Source organism: Nomascus leucogenys, chromosome 3 (assembly GCF_006542625.1).
Source record: "Nomascus leucogenys isolate Asia chromosome 3, Asia_NLE_v1, whole genome shotgun sequence".
In the NCBI taxonomy this organism is placed as follows: domain Eukaryota; kingdom Metazoa; phylum Chordata; class Mammalia; order Primates; family Hylobatidae; genus Nomascus; species Nomascus leucogenys.
In genome coordinates this window covers 47,807,170-47,824,670 of record NC_044383.1, presented here as the reverse complement: position 1 = coordinate 47,824,670, position 17,501 = coordinate 47,807,170, and the positions used below count along the sequence as shown (strand labels likewise).

The 17,501-nt window shown below is 36.7% G+C and overlaps 1 protein-coding gene across 2 annotated transcripts in view; it reads right to left on the bottom strand.

Annotated features, from left to right (window-relative positions):
- PRKG1 (protein kinase cGMP-dependent 1) overlaps positions 1–17,501 on the bottom strand; it is a 1,320,572-nt gene that overhangs the window by 396,698 nt on the left and 906,373 nt on the right. The gene's annotated exons all lie outside the window — the stretch shown is intronic.

The window sequence follows — 17,501 nt, the reverse complement described above, 5'->3', positions numbered from 1 at the left end:
AAGTGATGGTGGCTCTCAGTACAAATCAAAGCAGTAACACCAAACTATACTAGTTGTTATTTTCTTATTTACCACACACTCACCATAGAAAAAGATAAATAGCATGCCAGTTTTACTTTAAAGTATGAAATTCTTCCTGAAATAGTAAAAGTTATTAATTTTATTAAATTTAAATCTTTAAATTTAATTTTGTATACATGTTTTTGATATTGTGTGTGTGACAAAATATTGAAGTATAATAGTTGTCTCAAGGAAAATCATTTGAATGGTTGTTGGAGTTACAGGTCGAGTTAGCCACTTTTCTCATGGAACATCATTTTTTACCAGAAAATGATTTTTAAAAATTACGGGTTTTGGCAGACTGTTTTTCAAAACGAACAAAGTTAAGCCCATCACTTAAAGGGCAATAACAGACAGTGGTTTTTGCCTATGATAAATTTCAAACTTTCAACCGAAAATTAAAACTTCAGAAAACTTTTATCTGCCACTGTGAGCATAAAAGCTTTCTAATACTTGAAGAGTTTTTCTGATAAGATCAGTAGTTAAGAAATATGACATTAAGAAATATGATTTTTTTATATTGGAAATTTTGCATAACTCAGTGAGCCAATGATTTCCAAATGACCAAAGCATAATGTTATAAAAGTCACACATTGGTAAATGAGTCATTCAAATTATAACGTGGATCAATGGATTTTAATGTTATAATAGAGTATGAAAAGTTTATTGCTATAGTTTCAGATTCCATATTGCAACTAACCTTTAAGAAACTGCCTCTTGTTGGATGTTAATGAAGTATGAAATCACAAAAAAGTATGTACACATTATCTTGAAACGCTATTAGTGTAAGCCTCCCTTTTGTTACTACATGTATCTGTGAGGTTGTATTTTCTTCATATATTTCAACCTCAACCACATAAATTCAACAGATCGAATGCAGAAGAAGAGATATGTGTTAGTCTGTTTTGCATTGCTATAATAGAATACCTAAGGCTGGGTAATTTACAAAGAAAAGAAGTTTCTTTGGGCTAATGATTCTGCAGGCTGTAAAAGCATGGCACCAGCATCTACTTGGCTTTCAGTGAAGGCCTCAGGAAACTTAAAATATGGTGGAAGACAATAAAGGATCAGGCACGTAGCATGGTGAGACAGAGAGTAAGAGAGGTGCCAGGCTCTTTTAAACAACCAGCTTTCATGAGAATTAATAGAGTGAGAACCCACTCATCACCAAGGGCATGGCACTAACCCACTCATGATGGATCCAACCCCATGATCCAACACCTCCCACTCAGTTCCACCTCTAACACTGAGGATTGCATTTCAGTATGAGATTTGGAGGGGGCCACACATCCAAACCATATCAATATGAGAATCCAGTCTTTTATCAAGTTCGATAGTTAGATATTGAGAAATTTGCATAATTTTTTTTTTTTTTGAGTCTCACGCTGTCACCCAAGCTGGGGTGCAATGGTGGGATCTGGGCTCACTGCAACCTCTGACTCCCAAGTTCAAGAGATTCTCCTGCCTCAGCCTCCTAAGTAGCTAGGACTACAGGCATGAGCTGGCCAATTTTTTGTATTTTTAGTAGAGATGAGGATTTCACTATGTTGGTCAGGCTGGTCTTGAACTCCTGACTTCAAGTGATCCACTCTCCTCGGTCTTCCAAAGTGCTGGGATGTATAATTGTAAACTTAAACTCCTATTTTATTTTTTTTTTGATTTGGGAAAATATGGTTATTTTAATTAAAAAATAGACTTTGTGTTACAATATAATATGTTTATTATTGAGGTTTCCAAATGAATTAGTGAATAAATATTTTTCAAATATTTTCATTTTTAATTCCAAATGCAGTAAATACTAACAGATATAACCAACCTAAGTTGAAGAATCACGGACACAGTGATTAAAATTGATGTATTGATGAAAAATATGTAAAACATGGAGTACCTACAAGATAATATTAAGAGAAGATCCTAAAAGTTATGTATACAATGGAATTATTACATTTTACAGAAACTTCTTACAACTGTGAATAGAGCTTTGCAGGAAAAAATCAAAAGGTTAACAGATATTGTGTTAGGTGGAATTAGTATTTGTCTTATGTTTTTTCTCTCTCACTACTTTCTTATATTTTCAAACTTTCTATTTTGTAAATATATTCTCATAATACCAAAAATATAAAGTGCACAATTATGGTTATAAGTAGATAAAATGCATCTGAATGGGCCCATTTAAAGAAAAAAATAGTATTTCTTTTTCAGAGACAGAGTTTTGCTGTGTCACCAATGCTGTCATGTAGTGGTATGATCATAATTCACTGCAGATCACAGCTTTAACCTCCTGGGCTCCAGCAAGTCTCTTGCCTCAGCCTCCTGAGTAGCTAGGACTACAGATGTGTGCCACCAGTTTTCTGAAGAGGCAGGGTCTCGCCATGTTGCCCAGGCTGGTCTCAAACACCTGGCTTCAAGTGATCCTCCCTCCTTTGCCTCCCAAAATGTTGGAGTTACAGGCATGAGCCACTATGCCCGGCCAAAAATTTTTTTTAATATTGGAAAAAATATTGTTTAATTAATTAATTTGTTTCTTCATCAAAACTTATTGAGTAACTCATGAGCCAGAAATTGTTTTAGGTATTTAGGATTCATCAGTGTACCAAAGAAAAGATTTCAGCCTATTCATCAAGGAAATAGAAAATAAAGAATAAATATAACAAATAATGTATATTATACATATTTTAAATATACATCTATATCATAGAGTTGCATTAGATAATGGCTACAGAATTTTATATGATTTAAAGATGAACAGGGTAGCAGTTATTACAATGGAAAGAGGGGCAAGTTACAAGATTAAACAGGGTAACCAGGATGTCCTCACTTTAAAGGCAAGATCTGAGCAGAAACCTGAGAAAGGTCAGGGAGATAGATAACTGGATTCTGGGGAAGAGCATCCAGGCAGAACGAACAGAGTGAGCCAAGGGTTTTCAAGTGCCTGGTAGATTCCAGGAGTAGCAAAGAGGTCAGAGTGTCTAGACTTCAGTGAACTGGGGAAAAGAGGAAGATTAGTAGACATCAAGAGGTAAGGGTGGGGGCAGGTCACAAAGGGGCTTATAGATCATTGTAAGAACTTAGCTTTATTCTGGGTGAAATGTAGAGCCATTGCAGGATTTTCAGCCTAGGTGTGACTTATCTTACTTACATATGAAAAAAAAAAATCCTTCTGCCAGTTTTAGGGAGAATAAACTGTAAAGTAGTAAAAGGGGATGCTGGTAGACCAGATAAGAGTCTACTGCATGACAGAGGATGGAGGGCTGGACAGTGTGGAAGCAAAGGAGGAGATGAGGAGCAGCTGGGCTGTGTTATATTTTGAAAGTAGAAGCAACATGATTTCCTAGTAGACTGAATGTGGAACGAAAGAGAAGAGAAGAGACAAGGATGGCTCCTTGTGGTTGAAAGGAACCAATAAAAACAATTTAATTTTTAAATATTCAACAAGCAAGTTATTTTCTAACTTAGTAGTAAAGGGTTTGATATTTTCAAAAGATTATAGTTTTAAAATATAATATAACCAAAGAATATCAGATTTAGCCCCATATTTATAAGCCAAAACATCTGAACAAACAGAAATCTGCAAATAGTTCAACAATGTCCTCTACCTAGGAAGAAGCATACGGAGTTATATTAATTGTCTCCGGGAAGCATATGGAGAAGAGTAGCCTTCTGATTCTCTTATAAGAAATCATCTCTGCATCAAATTAGTGCCACCAACATTGACAAGTATTGTTTATTTCTGTGCCAGTGACTTCCTTACAGGATAAAAGAATAAAAGCAGACATCCCTGACTTACTAAAAAAATCAATCCGTATTGATGAAGGATTAAAGGTCCTCAACCTTATAGCTACCTAATTATTCCCCTTAGCAAGCTTATCAGACATTTTCTGCACCAAATATACTTTTCTCCCTTAATTGGATGATTTGGCATTTATCCTGGTTCAGTCTATTATGCAATTGTCTTATAACTGGTCTTTCTTCTCTCAGTTTCTTGTCCCACATCTGACTTCAATCTACTTTACACATTACTGCCAGATTTATTTTCTTTTAGTAATGTTTAGCCCTTATCACACAATGGCCACAACCTATTAATAGCTGACTATTATCTTGCCAGATTAGGAGCATTCAAATTTTTTTCACATAAAAATACTTTAAATAAAGCAAACCACTCTAGAGATAAAAATTTACTGTATTTTTATCATATATGTGATAAAAGTTTAAACTCCTTATACTGGAGAATTGTATACTGGGTAAGCATATGAGTTTTAGAATCAAAAGAAATCAGGTTAAGTTAGGCTCTGCTGCTAATTAGTAACTATGCTTTTGGCCAGTTATGTAACCTCTCTGCATCTCAGATTCTTTTTTTTTTTTTTAGAGATAGGATCTTGCTCTGTCACCTAAGCTTAGCCTCCTGAGTAGGTAGGACTACAGGCACATTGCACCACACTTGGCTAATTTTTATTTTATTTTTTTGTAGAGGCAGGATCTCACTATGTAACCCAGGCTTGTCTCGAACACCTGGCCTCAAGTGATCCTTCTGCCTCAACCTCCCAAAGTATTGGGATTAAGGCATGAGCCACCATGCCAGGCCTCAGATTCTTTAGCTTAAAAATAAGATGATATCGCCTTCTGCACAGAATTGTGGCCAACACAAGAAAAATAGTAGGTATAACATTTTAAGAAGGTGCCTGGCACATAATAAATGCTTAATAAAGTTCAGCAGCTACCACAATTATGATACAGTATATGCAAAATGTTCTGAATGCTGTTATTATTTAAGACCTTCAGTAATCAAAACAAATTTCTATTACATCAGATATGAACCTCAGTCTAGACTCAAAGAGTGCTGGAAATATCCTATTCTTCATTTTTAAAATCAAATCATATGTGTTTGATTTGGAGTACAAGCCTTTCTTTTTCAGGAAGATATTAAGTCACATTCATTGTTTAGCTCTTCCTCAAGGTCATACCTGAATCTAGGAAGCATGTCATGTCCAAAAGGTGGGGAGCAAAATTGTTAACTTCCCTGCTATCAATGTCACAAGGGGCCCTTGGAGTCCAATGGCTCTCTGCTTTTGTGTGCACAGAGAAGAAAGGGAACCTCTGTCAGGCTGGGAACTCTGGTGCTTCAGGTCAACCTCTCTAGGCAATTGCATGCAGAGAAACCCACTCTTGGGGAAATGTCTCCAAGGTCCTTGTCTTTCTCCATTTGACTCCAGACACTCTTAGATTCCAATGAATCTAGGCTTTAAAAATACATAAGAAGCACCTTATCTTCTAGACGCTTCTGGTATTGACCAAAAACCCTGAGACCAGTAGACAGAAAGAGCTTAACAACATGCTTGGGAAAGGAAAAAGAGAACAATATAGGGAAGATATTTTTAACAATTTATATTTGGATAAACTGCCCTACAGATGCATCCCTAGCATTTTCAGGACCCTGGTTCCCTGTGCAACCAAGCTTTGTCTACCACAATCAGTCCACTCCAAACACACATAAACCGTGGCCTTTTGGCCAATGCTCAGACATGGGTTGGGCAAAATGACAGGGCAGGAAGAAAAAGCCTGGGAAACAGGCCCATGTAGATACTGGAAGTGAGCTCAGGAACATGAGGGCAAGAAATCCCAAGGTCCTGATTCTTGCTCTAGAAGGGGTTGAGTAACACACATTCTCTTGATTCCCCCCGAGGAAAGGGACACACCCAGAAGAAACTGAAAAGTTCAAGGACAGGGCTCTAAAGAGGAACCTTTTGTCATCTTCACTACTCATCCAGTTCTGTCCTGCTCTTGCTAAGAACAACAGCCAAACACTGCCCTTCTCTACCTAAGCCTTAAGCTTTATGCCTTTTCTCATGGAAACTCAATTCTTTGACACCTCTTCATTCATTCAATAAGTCTCAGTCCAGATGATTAATTTAATGTGGCAGCAAATATAACAATTTTTAAATGATTTAAAAAAGAAATCTATGAACTTTCTCTATTATCCCTATAATTCTCATTTAGACAAGAGTTCTATTCTCATCAGTTAGGCATCTTCCTTATCATCGTAACTATAGCAGCATGTGTAACAGAAAGGCAACACTTTAGCTCACTGAAACTCAGTGTTCTCATCTCTAACATACAAATAATAAGTTAGGCCAAGCAATACCAGATAGCTGCCATAAAATAACATATGAGAATACATTTAAAATTAAATCACTACACAAATATCAGTTATGAAAGCAACAAAAATCCTAAAACTGTTGTCTTTAAAACCGTCTTCTAAAACTACGCTATATCTAACTATGAACTTTCAGATTCCATTTTAATGTAATTCAGTTTAGCAGATTCTTACAACAGATCTTTGGTCAAAATGTCCTGGGCCAATTGTTTCCGAACCGTAAAGTCATTAGATACCCTGATTCAAGAGGTCATAGGGTAGGTTCCAAGAAATCACTCTATTTTGTTAATTGTTGTAGAATATACGTAACGTAAAATGTACTGTCTTAACATTTTTAAGTATACAGCTAAATGGCATTAAGAATATTCATATTGTTGTGCAACCATCACCACTATCTGTCTCCAGAACTTTTTCAACATTACCAGCTGAAATTGTGTACCTGTTAAAGAATAACTAGCCCCTGTCAACCACTAGTCTACTTTCTCTCTCTATGAATTTGACTATGGCAGGTATCCCTTAGAAGTAGAATCACAATATTTGTCCGTTTGTGTCTGCTTAGTTCTTCCAGTATAATGTCTTCGAAGTTCAGTTATGTTGTTCTTCTACTCAGATAATTTTAATGTGCAGTAAGATTGATAGCCTTACCAGTCAATTATTTTCATTTGGTATATGATAACTTAATCACTAAAACACACAAACCTATTCCAGCTTATTTTCTGAAGTGTAGCCAAGTTTTTCAGCCTGCATTCTGGTTTATTAACCTCTGGATTCCCATATGTTTGTAGAAACTTCTTCAAAACTCAAGGACAACCTCTTCTGGAAATTGGCCCCTGACAACTTTCTCTCTACATCTAAGTAGGCATCCCACCTGAATAGCACTTACACTTGTATTGTAACCATCTGTTGGTATATTTGTCTCCTCTCTAATAAATAAATTCATTGAAAGCCCTACTTTTGTAGTAAATAGTAACAGGAAACTTAGAATCAGGGGGAAAAAAAGGCTTTGAATCCCAGCACCCTTCCCTTCCTAGCTGTGTAACTATGGGCAAGATACTTAAAGCCGAGAAGCTTCCTTAGTTGGAAAATTAAAACAATAAAACTTAGCTCATGGAGTTGTTGTTATTATTAATAAATATGAAATATTTGGCCAAGGGGCTGCTGTAGGGTAAGCACTCAATTAAGGAAACATGTCATTTAGCTTGTGTAATGCTATACTTAATATAGAGCATGCCGTGTAGTAGGTACTTAAAACATTCAGATTGAAGGACTATATGCAATAAAGCCAAATGCAGTGAAGCAACAGTGGTTCTGACCCAGGGTCACTAGACAGGATTACACAGTTTGCAAACGTACAAAGGCACCTGCAGGGGGCCTGAGTGAGGGCTGAAATTCAGCCCATTCACTCTCTGTATGCCACCCATTGTGCCCTGACAGCAGCTTCATCAGCCCAGAGGAGGGAGCACATCTTATATTTCAAAAAAGGTGCCATATTTATGATTACCCTGGTCTGTGTAAAGGATCTTCTGCTTGTTATTTTTCAGGAACCACAGGAATATTTCCTTGAGGCTATTTACTCGAGACGAATTCAGAAGAGAAACATTTATTGACAGAGTTTTCTTATAAAAGGCTGTTACAGTAGCCTTTTAAAAAACTCACTGAAGGGCTAGGTTTGAAATCAGCACTCAGGTTACTCTGGTGCTCCTGTCAGAATGACCATCAGGAAGTGAGGCATTAATCACACACTTTATTAAATTGCCTCTGAAATGCTTAATAGCATCTGATGCAATGGCTTATTCAAAAGATCACACTGCACCTGATCTTTGCTCTGTAAGTTTTACAATTGCATATGCCTGCATCAAAAATAAAATCTTATATATTTTTATGGAATTAAATAAATTACATCTGGTTGTTAAAAATGAAAAAGGAATGTATGACCTTTTAAATATTTAATGGCTGCACTAATGGTGATGTGCCTATAAGGTTTATCCCCAATTTTCTTCCCAGTCTTCTGAAACTTGGGAGGTGATCCCTCACTCCTTGTTCTTCAACAGTGTTTCTCCATGGAGCTCTATTGGCATTTGGGACAGCACACATCTTCAGTGTGCAGGGCTGGCCTATGTACTGCAGAACGTTTATCATCTCTCATTTCTACCCATGAAATACCAATAGCATTCCTGATCCTTGTGACAAGCAAATGCCCTTTGGGAGCAATACTGTCTCACTTTATAATTTCATAATTTTCCCAGTTCAGCAAGTGAGTTTGCTATTTGTTCTGCTTGAAACTTCAAAACCCCTGGTAACTGAGTCTTGCTCAAATTCTCATCTCCCAGTGGCTGGACACCTGTTGCCCAGGACACTCCTATGATGAGAAGCCATCTGTTTAAAGTGCTTCTGAAACCTTGCTGCCTACGTATGGACAGACAAATGGGTCTAGGACTCTTAATCCTTAGTTTATGACTGTCTTGAAAACCACAATATTCAAAATACTATTTCTGAAATACATTAATGGGTATTCCACATCAAGAGAAGGGCTCCATAAATAAATTTTAAAATTCTGAGTTATAAAAATTTGAAAAATCCTCTTTACTACATGACTTATTAAAGTCTTCATTTGCTAAAAGAAATTTTAAAACACTGAGAAAGCTAATTGAAGAAGGAAAAGAGTATTTTTCAAACTTACTCAGCCAGGTAACTCCTTTATTCGGGAATATCTATTAATGTATTGAGGAATTCCATACTACATAGTTTGGAAACTTTGGTTTAGGCTGAGGTAACAAGATTTACAATAGCCTCTATTCTTAACATGAAATAGATGTTAGCGTGGCCTCCTTGTGAATTGCTCCATATTTTTAAGATAAAATTCAGCCATAATCTTCTCTGAGAAAACTTGCTTGATAATTTCTCTAATTTCCTTCCTTCCCTTTTTCCTGCTTACTCCAGATTCTTCACAGACCCATTTACAAAGGCAAAGTCTGGATGTCCTTTATCTGAGCTCCTGAGGTACTTGGGTCTCCCTCTGTCATAGCAATTCTTGTATTGTGATTAACAGTCTTGCTTCATCCCTAGATCGCCAAACTATGGTCCACTAGTCCACTACCTATTTTTGTAAATCAAATTTTATTGAAATATAGTCATGCTCGCTGGCGTATTATCTATGTCTGCTTTTAGGGTACAGTGGCAGAGGTGAGTAGTTGCGTTGCGACAAAGACCGTGTGACCTGCAAACCTATAATATTTACTATTTGGTCTTTTAGGGGAAAGTTTTCCAACTGCAGTCCTAGGCTCCTATTACCTTAAGGTCAGGTACGGTGTCCAATTCTTTCAGCTTAATGCCTAGTAAATGATAGATACTCAAAGTTTGTTGAATGACAAAATTTTTTACCTTTTAGAATAAATCCAAGAAAATATGACTTTGAAGTAAATGCTTTAATAAAATGTGAGAGATGGAATATTTGACTCAGGTCATATAGTCAAAGGTCTTATTCAATGTTAAAATAGTTTTTTCCCTATGTCAATTTGGAAATATAGGTTCAAAAAATATTAACTCTTAATAAATAAAAACTCATGTATTGAAGTGCAGGATCCAAAGATAGTAGAGAATTCAAAGGTCACTCTGTAGAGAATATTTTATGTATTATTTATTTATTTGTAGAGACAAGGTCTCACCCTGTCACCCTGGCTTGGGTGCAATGGCATGATCATAGTTCACTGCAGCCTCAAACTCCTGAGCTCACGTGATCTTCCTGCTTCAGCCTCCCAAGTAGCTGGGACTACAAGTACATGCCACCACACCTGGCTTATTATTTTTTTTTGTAGAGATAGGTTTCAGTATGTTGCCCAGGCTGATGTCAAACTCCTAAGCTCAAGGGGTCCTCCCTTTTTGGTCTCCCAAAATGCTGGGATTACAGGAATGAGACACTCCACCTAGCCCTAATATATATGTATGTATGTGTTTAGACAGAGTCTTGCTGTATTGCCCAGGCTGGAGTGCAGTGGCACAACCTTGGCTCACTGCAACCTACACCTCCCAGGTTCAAGTGATTCTCCTGCCTCAGCCTCTCGAGGAGCTGGGATTACAGGTGTGTGTGCGCCACCACACTCAACTAATTTTTGTATTTTTAGTAGAGAGGGGGTTTCACCATGTTGGCCAGGCTGGTTTCAAACTCCTGGCCTCATGTGATCCACCCGCCTTGACCTCCAAAAGTGACGGGATTACAGGTGTGAGCCACTGCGCCTGGCCATAATTCTTAATATGAATATTTCTTGTCTAATATCATTTTTAATCTTTCAAATATGAAACTTCTAATTGTTTACCTTCTACAAAAAATGATTTAATACAATTTACACAATTATTTATATCTCTTTAATTATCATATGTACTAATTTTCAGGCAATTTTAATAACAGAGCTTAGACCTAAACTGATGCATACTTCCTCAATTTAGTACATGGCTAACTGAATGAATATCTTGTAAGAGATTTTTGCAGTCAAGTGACAGACTATATAACCATACAATTTATCCTAAGATATCTGTAAGTGTTGATGGATTAGTGTAGGAGTTTTCGGATTCACAGTTTGATTTCTGGAGTCAAATGTCATAACCCAAAGGAATTATTTAGGTAGAAATAGTAGGAATTAGGACAGATTAATATGAAGGTAAGAATGTGTGTTAACCTTATACAAAAATTAATTCAAGATGGCTTAAAGACTTAAATGTTAGACCTAAAACCATAAAAACCCTGGAAGAAAACCTAGGCAATACCATTCAGGACATAGTCATGGGCAAGGACTTCACATCTAAAACACCAAAAGCAATGGCAACAAAAGCCAAAATTGACAAATGGGATCTAATTAAACTAAAGAGCTTCTGCACAGCAAAAGAAACTACCATCAAAGTGAACAGGCAACCCACAAAATGGGAGAAAATTTTTGCAATCTACTCGTCTGACAAAGGGCTAATATCCAGAATCTACAAAGAACTCCAATAAACTTACAAGAAAAAAACAAATAACCCCATCAAAAAGCAGGCCAAGGATGTGAACAGACACTTCTCAAAAGAAGACATTTATGCAGCCAACAGACACATGAAAAAATGCTCATCATCACTGGCCATCAGAGAAATGCAAATCAAAACCACAATGAGATACCATCTCATACCAGTTAGAATGACGATCATTAAAAAGTCAGGAAACAACAGGTGCTGGAGAGGATGTGGAGAAATAGGAACACTTTTACACTGTTGGTGGGACTGTAAACTAGTTCAACCATTGTGGAAGAGAGTGTGGCGATTCCTCAGGGATCTAGAACTAGAAATACCATTTGACCCAGCCATCCAATTACTGGGTATATACCCAAAGGATTATAAATCATGCTGCTATAAAGACACATGCACACGTATGTCTATTGTGGCGCTATACAATAGCAAAGACTTGGAACCAACCCAAATGTCCATCAATGATAGACTGGATTAAGAAAATGTGGCACATGTATACCATGGAATACTATGCAGCCATAGAAAAGGATGAGTTCATGTCCTTTGTAGGGACATGGATGAAGCTGGAAACCATCATTCTCAGCTAACTATCTCAAGGACGAAAAACCAAACACCGCATGTTCTCACTCATAGGTGGGAATTGAACAATGAGAACACTTGGGCACAGGAGGGGGAATATCACACACTGGGGCCTGTTGTGGGGTGGGGGAAGGAGGGAGGGATGGCATTAGGAGATATACCTAATATAAATGATGAGTTAATGGGTGCAGCACACCAACATGATGCATGTATACATATGTAAGAAATCTGCACGTTGTGCACATGTACCCTAGAACTTAAAGTATTAAAAAAAAAAAAAAGAATGTGTGTTAAGTGGAGGACTCTACAAATCTCTCTCTGTCAGGATGGGAAGTAATAAGCAGCATTAGCATATAAAGAAAATAAATTTTATTTATTTAAGTCCCAGTCGTTACTTTGTAACTACATGACATTAAATAAGTTAATTAACCTCTCTGAGTTTATTTTCTTGTCAGTGACATAGAGATAATCATATAATTGTATATGAACTAGTTCATTTTATTGTTCAATAATTCTTTAGATTATTTCTTTAGAGTCTCTTATTATCTACCTTACGCAAATGAAGAGACAGAAACTTTAAGACCTCTCATGAGTAACTTCACTGTTCTGTATCTAAGTGGTAAAACCTGGACACAAACCCAGAGCTAGAGCTCCAGTGGGAATTCTCAATCAACCAGTGCCTCCAGTTCATTTGCCAAAATCTTAGATTGCTTAATTAGCAACATCACACCCTGCATTGTTTATCTCTTCTGCTCTAGGGAGAGGCCACCATGGAGAAAGCTAGTGGCCCTTTCAAAAAGTGAAGCTGTGTCTATGATCAGCCTATAAAAGTCCCATTGGTTTGAGACATAAAGCCAAGAAGATGACAAAAGGGTTATGAAAGCACAGACAGAAGTTGAAGTAATGCTTTTAGTTGATGTGTCACAGTACAGTATGATGGGAAAGAAGTCCTTGTACTTTTTCAAAGTAGAATTTGTATTTTACTTAGACTAAAATAACCTTGTTCTTAAGAGATGCCAATATGCTCTTTGATTTTTCATAACCCAACTAAGCAGTGCTTCAGCAAAAAGCATGTCATTATTGGCCAACATTCCCTTGACTTCAGTTTTCAATTTTTACTTTTTTAGCTTTATTGAGATATAATCGATGCACAAAAAATGCATACATTCAATGTATCTTTTAATGAGTTGGGCCATGCCATAAGCCTATACCCATAATACGATCACCACAACCAGGGTACTAAGTATATAGTCACCTCCAACAATTTATTTGTGTTCTTTTGTGTGTTTTTTGTTTGCTTTGCAGTAAGAAAATTTAACATGAGATATATCCTTTATATTTTAATAAACACAATACTATATTATTAACTATAGGTACTATGTTGTACAGAAAACCTCTAGAATTTATTTAACATGCATAACAGAAATTTTATACCATTGAAAAACAATTCCCTATTTCCTTCTCCCCACAACCTCTGGCTACCACCTACCTCATAAGGGATTAATGTCCGATATAAATGAGAATCTCCTACAACTCAATTGCAAAACAAAAACAAAAACAAAGAAACAAACTAATTAAAAATTGGGGAAAAGACTTGAATAAATATATAAATATTTCTCCAAAGAAGACATACAAAATGCCGGTAGCTATATGAAAAATTGCCAACATAACTTAATGGAAAAATGAAATCCAAACCACAACAAAATTTCACTTCTTACCTGCTAAAATGTCTGTTATCAAAAAAGAAACAAGTAAACAGAAACAAAAGATAAGTGTTGGCGAGGTTGTGAAGGAATTAGAACTCTTATACACTGTTGATGGGAATATAGGGTGGTGTAGCCACTGTGTGAAACAGTATTGAGTTTCCTCAAAAAATTTAAAACAGAACTACTGTGTGATACAGCAATCCCGCTTCTGGAAATATATTCAAAAGAATCAAAGTTCAGATCTTGAAAAGATTTCCTGTTCATTGCAGCATTATTGACTATAGCCAAGATATGGAAACAATCTAAATGCCACTTATAGATGAAATAATTTAAAAAAAGAAAAAAGTGGGCCAGGTGCTGTGGCTCACACCTGTAATTTCAGCACTTTGGGAGGCTGAGATAGGGAGATCACTTGAGGCCAGGAGTTTGAGGCCAGTCTGGGCAATATGGCGAAACCCTGTCTCTACTAAAAACACAAAAATTAACTGGGCATGGTGGTGCATGCCTGTAGCACCAGCTACTCAGGAGGATGAGACATGAGAATCACTTGAGCCCAGGAGGCAGAGGTTGCAGTGAGCGGAGATGCACCACTGCACTCCAACGTGGGTGACTGAGTGAGACTCTGTCTCTAAAAATACTAATCATAATAATAATTGGCATACATTTGGCTCTGTGTATCTGCAAGTCTCTCATCTGCAGATTCAACCAAATACAGATGGAAAATACAGTACTGAGAGATGTGAGCTTGCAGATAAGGATGGCTAACTTTTTGTATAGGTGAGCACTGCAGGACCAACTGAGTGACTTGAGTGGATGTGGATTTTGGTTCGGTGGAGGGTCCTAGAACCGATTACCCTTGGATACCCAAGGACAAATGTCTTCATACAATAGAATATTATTTCAGCCCTAAAAAAGAAATAAATGCTGCCATTTGTTACAGCATGGTTAAACCTATGAGACATTATCATCTGTAAAATGAGCCAGATGCAGAAGGATAAATACTTTATGATTCCACTTACATGAGTCGTCTAGTCACCCAAATAGAAGCAGACAAATATCCTCCAAGTTGCCTGTGATTTAAACATTAGCTTGTATCTTCAATGACTGAAATGTTTATCCAACATTAGCAGGTTGAAATGAGACTCCAAGCTATATTACATGGAAAGTACTGGGAATTTGCTGGCCCTAAATATCTGGGTTGTTCTAATTCTAGGGAAAATAAAATGTGCATGCATAAATTCTAATAGTCCTTTTGCCATATCTTTAAATGGCTTACATTAAGTGCCAATGATGATATTTTAAAAAAAACCCAAAACTACAACTTGTAATAGAAATCCTAGAAAATATATAATACATATAAATATGATATTGAAAATAAATTTTTGGTTCTGGTTCCCTTTGTAAGAAATTGTGGCTGTAAAATACATATTAAGTATCCTTACTTGGGAGCCAGGCATGGTGGCCATGCCTTTAACCCCAGCTACTCTGGAAGCTGAAGCTGGAGGATTACTTAAACCCAGGAGCTCAAGGTTGCAGTGAGCTATGATTGTGTCATTGCAGTCCAGCCTAGGTGACAGAGTAAGACTCCATTTCTAAAAACATATTTTTTAAAATGAAAGAAAAGAAACCTTACTTAGGTAACTATACTTGTGATGACACAGCTTTTATGGCACCATGTGGTTTTGAGAACTCAGAAGAAAAAAGATGTATTTCATACCTTCCAGCTTGGAAAGATTATGGGAATGGATAAGTAATAGATAATTTATAGTATAATAATGTCTCATGAAAGAGGTAATCATGTGCTTTGGGAGTGGTAGGGCAAAGGCCCGAGCAGATTCAAATTAAAAGGAGAAGTCAGGAATGGAATAGGAAACGTCTAAGGCAAGGAAGAAAAAAGAGCAGATAATAGCTGGGGCATAAAGTAATACGATATCAGCATTCCAGAACTGGGAACAGAGTATAATAAAGACATGGACGTGTAAAACAGCATGTTAAAGGTGGGAACTGCAAGTGATCTGATATGGCTGGAATGTAGAATTTGATAGGGGAGAAGTAAAACAAAACTAGAGAAGGTGAGGAGGTGTCTAGTGGTAAAGTGCCATGAGAGTAATTGGATTGGAGCTAGAACAGAGAATGGGAAGTACATTCTGTAAGTCTATGTAACTGGCTTGCAAAATGTTCCCAGATAATTTATTAAAAAGCAAGTCAGTTGCATTTTGCAGAAACCTTTGGCCAATTTTATGAGAAAATACATTATAAGGTAATTTTATCTTGTACTGCTAAAACAGAATCTGCCATTAAATAGATCAGTGGGCAAGTCACAATCCCCTTGGCTCCACTTTTCTCATAAGCAAGCAGTAACAACAGTAACAACTAACTTGTGAGTGGTTATGTGCCTGGTACTGTTCTATCTCTTTACATGCATTAACACATTCTAAGTGTTTTACCTAGGTTAACATCACAACTGTGAAAATTAAATGACTTAATTACATGTAAAGCAACAATTATCTCCATTTTAAAGATGAGAAGAGTTAAGTTATAAAAATGAAAAGAAACTTGGCTAAGATTGCACAGTATGTCAGTAATGGAGCTGAAAGAAAGTGAAAGATTCTTTCAAGGGTCTATTCCTTATAGCACTGAGAATAGTGTCAGGAATACAGTAGACTCTCAAAACCTCAATGGATGAGTAAACTGATATTTCCGTGGTGAGTTAAAGATGCTTCCAAACTCTTTGCCATTTCTCCCACGAAGAGGTGGAGGCTAACTCCCCTCCCTCTGAATGTGACCTAGGCTGGTGACTTGCTTAGACCCAAAAAATGGGGTCAAAATAAGTTATAAGACATAAAAAGTCCTGTAGCTTACATTTTTCATCCTTAAAAGCCAACCACCAAGCTGTAAAGAATCTCATTCTCAACTACTGTATGATGACAGGCAATTTGGAGACAGACCCTGAAGGATGTGAGGCCACCTTGGACATTTCAGTGTACCCATGGCCTCAGCTACAATATATGGAGTAGAACATGGGCACACTGAGTCCAGTCAACCGAGGGAATCGTGAGAAACAATAAATCATGTTTTAAGCAACTACATTTTGGGGTAATTTAGGACACAAAACAACCTCTGTGGCAGTATATTTACTTGTCTGCTCTAAAGCTAAACTTTTCTTATAATTAATCTGTGACTCATTCAAACAAAACTATCACTTCCATCAGCCTGCTTTCTGTATCTCATTCTTATTATTTACTTGAGTGGTGTTTGGAAGTGGCAAAAGCTTCTTTTTTTATTTTATTTTTGAAAAATAAAAGAACACTTGGGTTTCAGGAAATTCATTTTCAAAGAAAACCACTTTGCTTTAAAATGGATTTTCATCTGAAAAGTTTCCTAATAATTGAAGAACACAATTTTTTGTCTCATTTCTTCTGACAGTCTTAAAGCATTCTACCTCCTGGAAGGACAAATGGAATAATAATAGGAAGACTATAAAGGTGGAGGCAGCCACACTTAAAAACTTACATAAACACAACAGATTCTTTTTAAAGTACATTTATTATCTCAACCAATTCCATTTTGACACACAGCCCTGCCAGCAGAAGCATGCTGCCAATTTTCTTTGAGAGAAAACACTTGCATCCTTTAAAACTCCAAAACAACTCAGAGATAAGTAAATATGTTAATCCATTAAATAGTTGTTTGGTTCACAACTATTGGTTGCTTAATAGCATAGATGCAGCCCCAGCAATTTATTTCTTGCCATAAGCAAAAATGTCTTTCTTAACCCATGGGTAAATCATGATTACCTCAACACTGCAATGAAGTCACATGAGATTGAAATACAAAACTTGCTTAAATTTGCAGAAAATATTATTGTTATGTATTAGCTAGGGTTCTCAAGATAAATAGAACTAATAGGATCTATATCCATATCACCTATCTATATTTGTCTATACAGACAGAGAGACAAAGACATAGAGAGAGATTTATTATACTATGTAGCTCATACAATTATGGAGACT